This window comes from Teleopsis dalmanni, chromosome 2 (genome assembly GCF_002237135.1).
Source record: "Teleopsis dalmanni isolate 2A chromosome 2, ASM223713v2, whole genome shotgun sequence".
Taxonomy (NCBI): domain Eukaryota; kingdom Metazoa; phylum Arthropoda; class Insecta; order Diptera; family Diopsidae; genus Teleopsis; species Teleopsis dalmanni.
In genome coordinates, this window is record NC_051847.1 from 93,691,077 (window position 1) to 93,705,545 (window position 14,469).

Below are 14,469 nucleotides of genomic sequence, written 5' to 3' on the forward strand. Positions count from 1 at the left end.
CAAATGTTGACTTCTTGAAAGTAATAAGACGTCATACATGTAAATTAAATTTCCTCTTCTGTAGGGAATAAATTCATAAAATACTTAAATATTTGCTCATCATTTCAAAATAAATTATTGAAAATAATAAATAAACAGAAACATAATATTTTAATAGCCTTGCACACTTTAAGCTATTTAATGGACAGTTCTATCAATAAAATCAGCGATGAATAAATTTTTCTGTTTAAATAAATTGCGAGGGCTTAACATAATTCTCTGTAATATGAAATGAGAAAGTGCAATCAAAACGAAGATATTTAAAAAATTAATATTCTGTAGTAAACCTTCTTAAAACATATTTTTAAATATCGGAAAATAAGGACAAATGAATTGTATGCTTCCATTACAGTGTGTACTTTCAGATAAAAATAAAGTTATTACTTGGAAGCAAATGTGCACATTTGCTTCGCAATTGCAGAAAATAATCGATGACAACGTTAATCCGCTTATGTAGCACTACATGTCCTTTTATGCTTTTTTTACACAGTTTTTATTTTATGTTGATTTTAAATCCTATCAGACACACTTTCGATATTTTTGACTTGAAATTCTTCATAACTTACTCGTATATTGTTGTGAATATTTTAATTACGAAAACACAAAAAAAAAACAAAAAAACAAATAAATTTTTGACATATCATTTAACTGAAATTTGTTTTAATTATTGTTTCAGAAAGCCATAAAATCATTAGACTCGAGCACTGTTGCGATAAATGACAAAACTGTGAACAACAATAAACCCTTAAAACCAATTTTATCACTCGATAACAATATTATACAAACAGCCACAGGCACCACAGTTACGGCTACTGTTACTGCTGTTAACCCGAATTCACCATCGGTAGCTATCTTTAATAAACGTAACGATATAACAGCGGGCGGTGATAGTAGCTCCCCATTAAGTTCGAATGGCAGTAATCACACTCTCACCTCTCCAATGACGATTGATAATCAGTTGCAACAGCAACAGCAACAACAACACCAACAGCGTTTAAGCTTCCTTAGTAAAAGCGACACGCCTGGCCAACTAATGACACAACAACAACAGACAAATGGACCACAATCAACTTTGCATATGATAAATGGTAGTACAGGAAACGGAAGTGGTGCATTGAATTCAAATAACTCAAACACAATTGCAGCGAATCACCTTTTAGCGCACACCACTGCAGGTATGTGAGACTTTTTTGTAATTATCTAAGTGTTTTTTCGCTTAATTATATGTGTAAAATTACTTAGTTTATTTGTATATTTATACCGTTTGCTTGTTTGTTTAAAGATCTACTTTTACTATATAGCAATTACTATATACATAAGTATAAAATTTGATACTTTTGAGATAATGGTAAATTTCAATCCCTTTCCATTATATTCGTACTACACTTTCGAGTAGTTTTGGTTTTGTGTTTATCCATCCATTTACTATCATAACTAATAATTTTCGTTATAATATTTTAATTTTTTATTTTTATTTCTATTTTCGGTTTATAGGCCGCAGAGGTTTTCATAACTTCTATTAAATTATGCGTTATGAAAATATTTCAAAACTGAAAATATTCGTAATTCCATAAGAATTCCATTTTCACTGTATATTCAATTTTTTTTTGCATATTTTAAATCTCACTCAATAGCTATATTATCTATGGTACCCTTATAAAATAAACATTTATTCCATTTAATTACCAATAAAATATGTGCAATTGATTGTGGGCACCCGTTGCGTATGAGTAATTTTTCGGAAAATTATAGTCCATTCAATTTTCTGCTCATTTCAAATATCAAACTAATTTAAAATATGAAATAAAATAGATTCAAAATTTATTTAAGTTTAAAATTGATATATAGAAGTTGTGCACGTTTTGATCTTTATTCTTTTAATGAGAAATACAGGATATATTGGGTGTTGTTATTCATATATGCATAAGGTATGTATTTATTGAAGCATTTACAGATATATTTTGTCTTCATAAGTTCTTAATCTTATTGTTAGTTACTCTAAAACAACAGATCTTAACTATAATATAGTTACTGCTTACCATCACAGTTTTTCTGTCTTTTTTTAAGGTTTCGTTTTTAATTTGTAAATATTATACCTTTTTAGTCGAGATAAAACTACAAAGATTTTAAGATAATGTATGAACATTATAAACTCTTGCGCTGAAAATAACTTACAGAAGTTATGGGTTCAGCTTCCACTTTTTAAAAGAATGTCGAAGAACAAACTTAAGCTGTGATATTAATGATTTTCAATATAAAATTATAATATGGTTGACTTATGATTAGTACATTATTAATAAAATATAGACTGTATTATTAGCTGCTTGAGAACTTAAAATGATAACACAAGACAGAAATATTATTGGAATGAAATTTATTTTATTATAAACAGGTAAATAATTTCGTCATTTTTTTAAATATAATTTCCGACATATGTCCACCGCTGCTACGAGTTACATCGTCCATTCGATTAGTTCAATTTTTAAGTTTTTTTTTGCAATAAATGTGTCGTCAATGTAGACATAAATACTGGTTTTTAATGCTTCAAGAGTTGCTGGTTCAACATAAACTAATGACTTAACATAAGCCCATAAAACGTAAATGCGAGGCGTTAATTCGCACTAACGAGGAGGCTAGTTAACAGGATCAGTTCTGGAAATAAAGTTATTACCAAATTGATTTCGCAATATATCGATTGTTAAGCTGTATAGCGCGGAATGACTAGTTGTACCATCTTGTTAGAACCAAATGTCGTTTATTTTTAACTGATTAATTTTTAAAAATAAAAATTCAGTCAGCATGGCTCGATAGTGCTCACCATTCAACGTAACGGCTGCTCCTAGCTGTTTTCTCATTTTGAAAGAAGTTAGGAGCGATGAACCCGACAGCGTGCTAACTGCACCAAACAACATAATGGTTATTCGTTAACGGCTTGAGGATTATCTTTACATCATATGTAGCAATTTTTCTTATTGACGTAGCCATTTAACCAGAAATGAGCTTCGCCACTTAACACAATTTTTCGACGAAGAGCTTTATTAACTTCGTGATCGGATTTATTTTTTTCAAAGGAAATTTCTCCAAATTAAAAGCATTCTTCTAGCGTTAGACGATTCATGATGAATTGTCAAACCTTACTGAACAGAAATGTCACCCTCAGCTGTCAAACCTTAATTATCGATATCGATAGTTCTTATGCAGCTAAAAAAACACGCTATAAAATCATCTTATTAAAATCAGTTGAAACTGCTTCAAAAATCAAACAACTGTGTGACATTTCTATAATATATAATAATTTCTACAATTTTTGCAAGAATACTATATTACATATGGAAGCTTCGACTTTGTAAATTTTTTTTGATTTACTATTAACAATTTTTTAACAATTTTAACAATCTAATTATTAGAAAAAAAATATTTTTAATGCTTTCTTAATCCTTTTTATACACTTTCTTGACATATGGTACAAATTTGAGCGCCATCTGTCAATTAGTTTGTTTACAGCAGCTGTTAATGTGAGTCTACCTCAAGTGCATTTAGCGATTTTTGCTATGAAAAATTCTTGTTCTATGTGATTTTTGGACCAAACACGGCACAACTGTCATCGCTCAGGCGCCATATTCGCCAGATCTGGATCCGTGCGACATTTTTCTGTTCCCGAAACTCAAATTGCCCCTTCGTGGTAAGCTTTTTGAGTCGATTGAATCGGTAAAAGAGAATTCGCTGAAGGAACTAAAAGCCATACCTTAACGGGCCTACGAAAAGTGTATGTAAGATTGGGTTAAGCGTTGGCATATGTGTATCGCTTCAGAAGGAGCATATTTTGTAGGAGATAAAATTAATTTGGAATAAAATTTAAATTTGTGTTTTATTTACAAAATCCGAGTACTTTTTGAGCAGAAGGTATATGTAATTGTATTTAAAAAGTCATTAACCCACTGCAATAGATTATTATTATCTCTGAAATCAACCCATTTTTACACTTCACTGTTTAAATATTTAGAAAGTCTTGATAAGAAACCATATGTAATTATTTTTAAGATAATCAGAACCCTTTAAAAATTGGTGTTACTCAACATCACTTTTGCTAATACACTTATTTACAAAAAAAAAAGAAAAAAAAAATTAAGGTTACATTTTATCTACTAAAATGCATCAAATTTTCTAGATATACTATAAATTGTAAAACTGCTAGAGACAAGTTAGTTATATTAACTTGTTACTGGTTTTATTTCCATTTGTATGTATTTTTAACCACATATGAAATTTGCATGTAACTGTGTATGTATATGAGTCCGTAGTATGGAATCTTACTTGACCGATGGAAAACTATTTTGAAAATGTTAAAGTTTGCACTTATAAAAAAAACCAGCACCACAGTAAATGCAAAATGTATTGAAACGTGAATAGCGCCCACTCACTCAACATGAACCAGCACTGTAATGAGTTTCTTGCAAAGTGCATTTTCGACAATATTGTAGTGTAATTCATTTGAATAGCATTGAAATGATTGCTAGCTTCCAATGGGCACTGCAATGCCACATATATAGACCACAAACGGAATGGTAGCTCTATGAGTGCGAGTGGGAGTGGGAGTGGGAGTTTAATGGACACGCATATCCGATGCTTGTCTATTTGCCCAAATACTTAGGCCATACAAATGTGTGGGTCCCTACAATGAATTTGCATATGCCTGCTTAGAGTGTGCACCATTAATATGATTCCGTGTTGATGATAACGTTGCCTTACTTTGACCATTCATTTACAAACATTGCTTAAAATTTGTGAAACGAAAAAATAGAACGCAGGCAATATAAGCTCATATGATAAAGTAATCCGGTATGCATGGTACATGTTTATTAGAGCTTCATTTATCAGCAGCCAGCAGCAAGTGGCTCCTTTATATGACAAACTATAGGTGTCCTCCATACAACATGAAACAATGTTTTCTTTAAATGCTATAGTAGGATTCTGCATCAATGTAAGACTATACCATGCTATGCCTTCATGCATGGAAAATTTAATCTAAATGGAGGAGCTGGTATTTGCAAATGATCAGCAAAGCATGTGCCTTACGCTCTTTATATTTGGTTTATGCAGATTTGTTTATGTGACAGGGGCAGACCTAAAGCGGATTTCAATGCAGATTGAATTATAACACTCAGTGAATGCCCTAAAAACGAAAATAAATATCTTCATACTTCAGTTAGAAATTGACGTTTTAATTAAAATAGAATTTATGATACTTTCATCGAGGCACAAATTTTATTTAAAAATCTAAGGAATATTTGATTCAATTTAATCTTGATAAATTTATAGGTTTTCAAAATTTTATACTTTTAACAGTAAATGCAGTAATCTTACCTTCTGAGTTGATGAGAGAACTGTATTCAATCAATATTACTAACTTGAAAATTTGCTTCATGTCAGAATGGTTTAATGTAAGATTGTTATATATAGGGTGCTTATAAATTATACATAAGGGATTGGTCTTCTTCCTACCTGGGTAGCATTGTGACAAATAAGAGCGAAGTTGTTAAAGAGCGAAAGTCGCGTTTAGCAACTTAACAAGATAGCTATGACGATCCAGTAAACTCAGAAAGCAGACCAAACTTTAACACTAATGTGAAATCTCTCTTGTACCACGGCTATAAAATAGGGAAGCACTCCAGATGTATAGAGATAAAGATGAAAGTGTTTGTATGGTGACCAGATGGAATATCAAATAAACTTCTGCTGAACCAAATGACTCAAAAAGTAGCATTAATTGAGACAATTATGAGAAAGAAGTTAATAGGCCATACGCCTAGGCAACTAAGAGATAACATAGCGAGGCAAACGTTGCCATGTAATCCACAACAGAAGACCTAGTGCGCCAGCGAAAATGTCAGAAGAATGGTCGGAAGTGAGGACAAAATAGTGTCAGACTTAAAAGAATTATTAAGGCCTTATGCCCCACTGGGGGAAGTAGACAACAGTAGTAGTAGTATAAATAAGACATAGGAAGCAAACAAAATTTAAGCATATTTAGCGAATACCACTTATTTGACGTTAATGAGTAAAGATTTCGATCGACTGGTTTTTACAAAAGCGTATTAGTAAATTCATCTCAGAGCTCTGTTTCCCCATTGTTTCAAGTATATAATGCCTTAAACTGTATCTTAATAGCTATTAAAGCTGGATTCTCTGTTAACTTAAACGCATACACCAGTGAGTTGAAATATTTGTTTACCGGTGTTATTTATTTTTTATTTTATTCTATCATTTTTTTATATTCTCTTCTATTATCATGCAGCACAGTCCCGTTAAAACTAAAAGCCATACAAAATATTTTGATCCAAACTTATTTACTTAATTGGACATAACAAACCAGTTATCGGATTTCGATCAGACGTGACTCTCCTCTCCAGGGGCTGCTGCTGCTCACGTGCCTTTTCCAGTCTTATATATAAAACGCGGTTAATACTCGCTAAACTTGATCATTTCGCCGAAGATAGTGTCTACCTCTACCCATATATATATTTTCATTGCTGAAAATGATATTGAAGCTTTAATAAAGACATTTCTAATAGTTTTTTATACTTATTATAATTTTTTTAAAATATAAATGTTGTAATAATATTGTATATTATTTGTAAAAATGCACCTAAACAACTGAACTGGGATTACTTATTTGCAATTAGACTTCAATGTATTTTTTAATATAAAAAATTTTTTATTTAATACATCAATTAGAAATAAAATTGTTTATATAAGATTTAAAATTAAAATATAATTTATTCTGAATCCAATCTGTCTTATAATAATGAAGGAGAAAATTAATTAAATTTTTCTTCTTAATAACTTTGCTGAGACGTGAACATCATACGAGATTATAAATTTTACTCTCAGCTCAAAGACGTCAAAATTCTTGCATACCAAAACTAATTAATTCACATGAAAATTGTTGATGTTTTGACTGAAACGTCACCATATGAAAATTATTCCCTCTGCGCACCATTTATATTAATTATGTCGAGATTTGGAAACGTTAAACAGATTTTCCTAATGCCATACAGAATGCTCGTTGTTTGGAATAGCACTGAATTCCAGAGGGTTTTTCTGAAAAACAAAAATCTTATTAAAATATTATAAATTCCATGGAAATTTTTTGTAAGAATTGGATTTTAAGCAATTAAATCGTTTGTATATTTTTTTGGAACTTGCATTTAAAGTTTAAACAAAAGTCTTAGTTAGAAGCTTGATTTGTTGATTTAATTTTAATGCACAAATTAAAATTATATATATTTGTAGTTGGAAAAAAATATAAATTTTTAAGCAATTCAGAAAGAAGAGGAGCAACAAAGAAAGCTAGAATGGTATAATCTACCAGGGATATTAGAATCGATACCACACATGGGGACTTTCAGCTTCAAACGGTTCAAGGATTGTTTGCAATTAAGTAGAAATAATTTAAAAATCATTACAGGAATCTTCACAGTAGATTAATAATCTGACTCCTCACAAAACTAGGAACTAACTCTAACCAAACTTGCAGGTTTTTTAGGGAACCGAATGAATCCTAAAAGCATGTGTTAGGAACTTGCCCGGCACTATATACAAACAAAAGAAGTATCTGGGTGGTGAAGGTAGTTGTATCTTGCGAAGAAATAATCTTTTATAATGTAAATTCAATACTACAGTTTATGTAGAAAGATGGATTTGAAAAAATGCTTTAGGTACTTAAAGGTTTCTCAAAGTAAAGTCATCAAATTTAATAATAATAATAATAATAGGCTGGACTGCTTAGCTAATAATTACTAGATGATCAATACAACAGTTTATATAAGAAAGCGTTGATTTGGGGAAATTCTTTAGATTCTTTAAGGGGGCCTAAAGCAAATTTATCAAAAATAATAATATAATAATAACTAATGAGTTACTCACAGAATTTTGCTGGACTCCTTAGCTAATAATTACTAGATGATCAATACAATAGTTTATATAGGAAGTTGTGGATTTGGGGAAATTCTTTAGATCCTGAAATAGGGGCTAAAGCAAATTCATCAAACATAATATAATAATAACTAATGAGTTACTCACAGAATTTGGCTGGACTGCTTACTAGATGATCATACAACAGTTTATATAGGAAGGTATGGATTTGGGGAAATTCTTTAGATTCTGAAATAGGGTTAAAGCAAATTCAACAAACATAATAATATAATAATAACTAATGAGTTACTCACAGCGTTGGGCTGAACTACTGAGTTACTACGCAATTTTGTTATGTTCTTAGGCCTGACTTGTTATGTGTACATATAAGTATAACCCATATTTTGATCTCCTTTAAGAGTATTTTTCTGGTAGCTAGAATTATTATTAATTTAAAAATGTGCCCATCTTTCGTTGTCATTATTGCAGTCTTATAGCTAAAAATAATATAAAATAAGATAAGTTCATTTGATTTGTTTATTAAATAATCGAACAAAATCTAGTGAGACTGAAAATCAGAAATTTTTAATTTAAATTTAAATTATTTTCTTTAATCTTTGTTTATTATTATTTTGTTTATTATTAAATAAAGAGGTTTTTTCGAACAGTAGTGAACTACAACAACATAAATTCATTTTATATTATTTTAATTAATTGAATACAGCCAAAATTATTATTAAATTAAAATATTGAATTACTTTTAGTAAATATTTTTTGATATCATTTTTTTATTTATTTTTTATATATGTTGTTATTTTATAATATATTTATTTTCAAGAAATTTAAACAAATTTCAAAATACATTAAAAATCACAACACCATAAAAGGGTTCGTCAATTTTTGATGTAATCTACAAAAACCAAAACCAATTAATTTACAATCCTACATATTACATACACTCAGCTTACTCAAATAATAATACATATTTCTACTTAAATCGCTACAAAATATACATATTTACCATCTATCATCTCAAAATAGTATCAATCAAATTTGAGGTATCCTTTTACAAATCCATAATTATAGCAATTTGTTATTATTACTTATGTTATGTTATTTCATTGATGTTATTATTGTTGTAATTCAAATGCTTGCCTACTGAATGTGTATCATCCTCTATGTACTCGTAACAATATTCGTATTCGTATTCCCGTCTCCTACTATTCTGTATTGCCGTATACATCATTTATATTACTAAAATCGCATCTCAACTCCATCGAACTGCACTGAATTGAACTTAAAATTGATTTTATCTATATAAAAAAAAAAATCACGAACGTATTCCAAAAAAACACATAAAAAAGTTGATAAGAAAAATGCGAACGATGTCTGCTCGATTGTTAAATTAATGGATTTAGGAGCAACATCCTCGTCGGGATCAATAATAACCGCAATGATGCCAATAGCTCCTTCCACTGCCAACAACTACAATAGCAACAGTTGTGATGGAAATCGTAATGACGAGTCAAAGTTCAATTTACATCCAGGTAAGTCTTAAGTCTTCCAGTTACTTTCGTTTTTACTTTTATTCATATTTTGATTTTGATTTTTATTTTTATTTCTATTTTCATATTTATTTTTATTTCCCTTCAACATTCTTACTCTTATTAACCCGACTCAAATCATCATTTTCGCTTGATTTCCTTGAGCTCCATTTTATTTTATTTCCAAAGTAGCAGCAACTCTGCTGAAAGGACTCGTTTGATTTTGTGATTTTGCCTGGAACAGTTGTTGTCTGGTTGTTAAGTTACGAGTTTAATTACTTTTATTTAAGTTTGTGATAAGCTGCCTGCACTCTCACTTAATATACTTCTTAGCATTAAGGGTTTCTTTTAATTTTGTTTATTGCATGAATCATATTCTGAGTTATAAGTAATTAAAAAATAATTAATTATTTTATAAAAAAAATTAAATGAAACAATAATCTATTGAAGAGCTAGTATATATATAAATTATATGATACAATAGAAATATATCACCATAACACACTAATAATTGTATTTATGGACAGAGCTGCAAAGTATTGATTACTTTTGTAATTGAATTAACTACTTATTATTAGTAGTAAGTAATTGTAATTCAAATGTTTTTCCGACTTAATGCAACTGTGCACTTTTACTCTTTCTTAGCAGGGGGGTTTTTACAGATAGTTGTAATTTGGAACAAAAATTCACATTCCTTATTAAAGGAACTATAAGGATAATTGAATTATTCGATTACATTTGGAATATATTGCAAATTACTAATTCTTTACATATAATTGTAATTTGTAATTTTAATTACAAATTTAATTAGCAGTGTAATTGCGATGAAGCTCCGCCGATTACAAAACAGAAATCGTTAGAAGTTTAATGTAAAAAATGTATGGATGTATGGACTTTTGGCGTTATCGATTGTTAATTGGGGTAATTTTTTTAATCGAGATGCTCCTTTAATACACTTTTAGTGCAATTTTCATTTCCGATTGTAAAACTGTGATAAAATACATGATAGTTGAGATTAAATTATAACACTTTAGATATTTTGCCAGAGTTTTATATGACGACAGATAAAGTGTGGTTTGATTCGATATATCTTTATATGAAAAATATAAATACCTATTAACACTACTACAAAAGTGTTAGATTGGTCTAAAAATATTCGATAAGGCAATAAAATTTAACAAATCGAGAGTAAATCTAGATTAAATCCAGATTTATCAAACGAAAACGCCATTAAAATGAAATCTGTTACAACAAAAATTATTATCATCCAGCGGCGGATTTAGGGAAAAGGATATAGACGAAAATATAATACAGAATAATAAAAATTAGTGCACTACACAAACACTACAAAAACATAACAATTTTTTTAATATAATATATATTTAATATATTAATTATAATTAATATAATATAATAAATTCTAAGACCTTGATACAAAACGAGCTAGGCTACACTCATACTTCCTCTTTGTAACTTATATAGCTATATAACACAAATTTTTTATTATTTACGGTATTGTAATTTGAAACATTTTTATATAAAATAATAATAATTAAAACAATATTTAATATATAAATCGTTTTACTCTTTCCCATTATAGATTCACCAACAAAGCTGCGTGAAGAAAATGAGCGACTGAATACTGAAATTTCAAGGCTGCGCAAATTGCTAGAAAACTCCACAGATGGCGCCGTAGGTGGAATAGATTTATCTGATTCGGGTGATGCACAATCAACTGATGGCAGTGGTGGCACACCACAACAACGTGTTGATCGGTTGGAAGCCGAATTACGTTCTGCGAAAAGTCAAATAATGTCATTGCGTATTGAACGAAAGAAATTACGTTCAGATAAAAGTGATTTGTTGGGACAAGTAAAGCAGTTATGTTCATCATTACAAGATAAAGAACAGGAATTACGTGATTTTATACGCAATTTTCAAGATCGCGTTCGTGAAAGTGAATCAAATAATGCTAAATTAACAGGAGATAGAGAGCGTGAACGTTGGCAGTTACTCAAGCAAGCACGAGATGAGGCCGAACGTTCATTAGCGCTTGCACAACAATTAAATCAACGCGATATGCAATTGCAGAGATTACAGGATCAATTGCAGGAAGCACGACGACAACTTTCCGGTTGCCTGTCGGATCAAGAAAGTCTGTTATCATTTGCACCACTTACACCACCATCAGCCGCTTCAGGTTTAGTTAATCAAATGACAGGTGCTAGTGGTGTTAATAGTAATTTACGTGGAGATGACAGTGGACGCGGTAATTCGAATTCATTATCTGCTTTCAGTAGCAGTTTAAGTGGTGGTTCTGGTGCTACGGCTGGTGATCGAAATTCTTGTTCAAATGATTCTGGTATTCGTAATAGCAGTGATCGTGAAAGTACAGGTGGTGATTTAAATTTCAGTGATGGCACTTGCGATAATGGACCATGCATAACCGTAGATCCAGACAGCATTTCTTTAGTTTCTAGTCAGAATATGTATCAATGTAAGTGTATACTACATGTATTAATGAAAGACAAAAAAGTTAGAAAAATTGGTTTATTTCATAGATGGTACACCAAAGGAACGTAGTCCCACATTATCACCATTAAATACTGCAGCTTACTCTCGGTAAATTACTTAAATATTTTTTTGAATTGAGAGAACATATTTTTGTGCTTTTGAAATTACTTTTAGTTCTGTTGAGCAACTTGGCTCACCGGTAGAATCTGATGGCCCTGGTGCAGTAGTCCGTAAATTTGCACCAAAAACTGGTACTATAAGTGCACGTAATGGTCGTGGAGGTACATGGGGTAGCATATCACGAGTTTTTGCCAGATCAAGAAATAAAAATAAAGCACTTTCCGCAGATGGAGCGATGGAATGTAATTGAAAAACATTTTAAATATTTTTATATTATTATTATTATCTATAATAATTGTAGATAATGATTACTCTTGGAGTGCTTTAACTGAAGAAGGTTATGCAGAAAAATTGCGTTTATTACGTGAAGCATCACAAATGCCTATGGAACGTTGGCGTGCTACCCAAGTCTTGGCTTGGCTGGAAGTGGCACTTGGTATGCCGCAATATAGCACACGTTGTGCTGAAAATGTGAAAAGTGGTAAAGTATTATTGGAACTAAATGACGCAGAATTGGAAGCAGGTTTAGGTTTAACACATCCAATGCACCGTAAAAAATTACGTTTAGCAATTGAAGAGCAGCGACGCCCAGAACTAGTACGTTATCCAATGATTACACAGCTGGGTCATACCTGGGTAGCTTCAGAATGGTTACCAGATATAGGTTTACCGCAGTATGCAGAGTCTTTCATACACTCGTTGGTCGATGCACGTATGTTAGATACTTTGTCTAAGAAAGAACTCGAGAAATTTTTGGGTGTTACAAGAAAATTCCATCAAGCCAGTATTGTACATGGTAAGTGAAGCTAAATTTTTATATATTGTATTCTTTATGGAGGCAGAAATATTATGATTATATTAATTTTTACCGATATAAATTTATTATGTTAGGCATACATGTGTTACGTATTGTAAAATATGATCGTCAAACTTTGGCTATGCGAAGAGTACAATCAGAAACTGTTGACACAGATCCCATTGTCTGGACTAATCAACGTTTCATACGTTGGGCCAGATCCATTGATCTAAGCGAATATGCTGACAATTTAAAAGGTAAGTTAAAGAATATAATTTAAAATGAATACTTATTTCAAAATCTCTTTGATTTTTACCATATTTTAAATTAATTGTGCAACATTTGCGTTAAAAGTAATAAAAACAATTTTTCGTATAAAATATTTATTAAAGCATATCCGTTTGTTCGGCGCCATTTAACTTCGTTTAATTACACTTACAGACAGCGGAGTGCATGGTGGCTTGGTTGTGCTTGAGCCATCATTTTCAGGTGACACCATGGCAACTGCGCTTGGCGTACCACCGTCGAAAAATATAATTCGTCGTCATCTTTCCACAGAGTTCGATGCTTTAATTTTACCCGCTAGGTGAGTAGTATTCACAACTTTTGCTTTGTATGGTGTTCAGTCGTATGAAGCCTCAATTTCCATCACTCTGCTGCATTGTAGTAATTGTTATCCTTCATTAATTCAGTTTACTTTACTTTGATATTGTTTTTATTGAATTGTTGCGCTTAAATTTCCATTATATCACATCATCTTGTTTAATTAATTATTTAGTTTTTCTTTTTAATTTTTTCCGAATATTGCAATAACATTTTCATTTGATCCAATGCAAATATACGTATAAGAAATATTTATTGCGTTTTTCGATTACTTCAACTGAGATAATATTTGATATGGAATTTATGTGTTACATATTTGCATTTCAATCACCACAGCATCAATCATCATTAGTACATTTTATTATTTGTATTCTCCAGAAATTTTGTAGTTTGTTATTAATTTGCTGATGTAATTAAATAATTTGTATGTTACTGTAGTTAAAATATAATTTAATCATTCATAGTTAATCAACACCAATCATAATCATCCCATGTGTAACATAAATCATTAATTTATATTTATATGTCAAAAAATTATAAATGATTTAAAAGAAAATAAATTCCTTAAAATTAGTTCGAGGTTCTGTAAAGTATTAATAAACAAAATAAAATATGGGAATATACATTATAATGAAAAAAAAAAAATTTCAATTTTATTAAAAAAGTTTTATATTGTATGTATATGTAATTATTTATACGTCCTTACTTATACTAACCGAATTAATAAGTTAATTTTAATATAAAAGGGTTCCGTATATACCATATAAATAAATTAGAAATTAAAATTAATCACTAAACACATTAAAAATTATTATTAATTTGGCACTACAACGCCATCTGTTGTCTTGTTGCCAAGATAATCTTAATTTTTTGACATTTAAAAAAAAAAAAAAAATAAAATAAAAGCTATACACAAATATACATTGTGACCGAAAAGTT

The 14,469-nt window shown here is 30.3% G+C and overlaps 1 pseudogene; it reads left to right on the forward strand.

Annotated features, from left to right (window-relative positions):
* Positions 1–13,634, forward strand: part of LOC119675086 — a 52,076-nt pseudogene extending 38,442 nt beyond the window's left edge.
* The last annotated feature ends 835 nt before the right edge of the window (positions 13,635–14,469 follow it).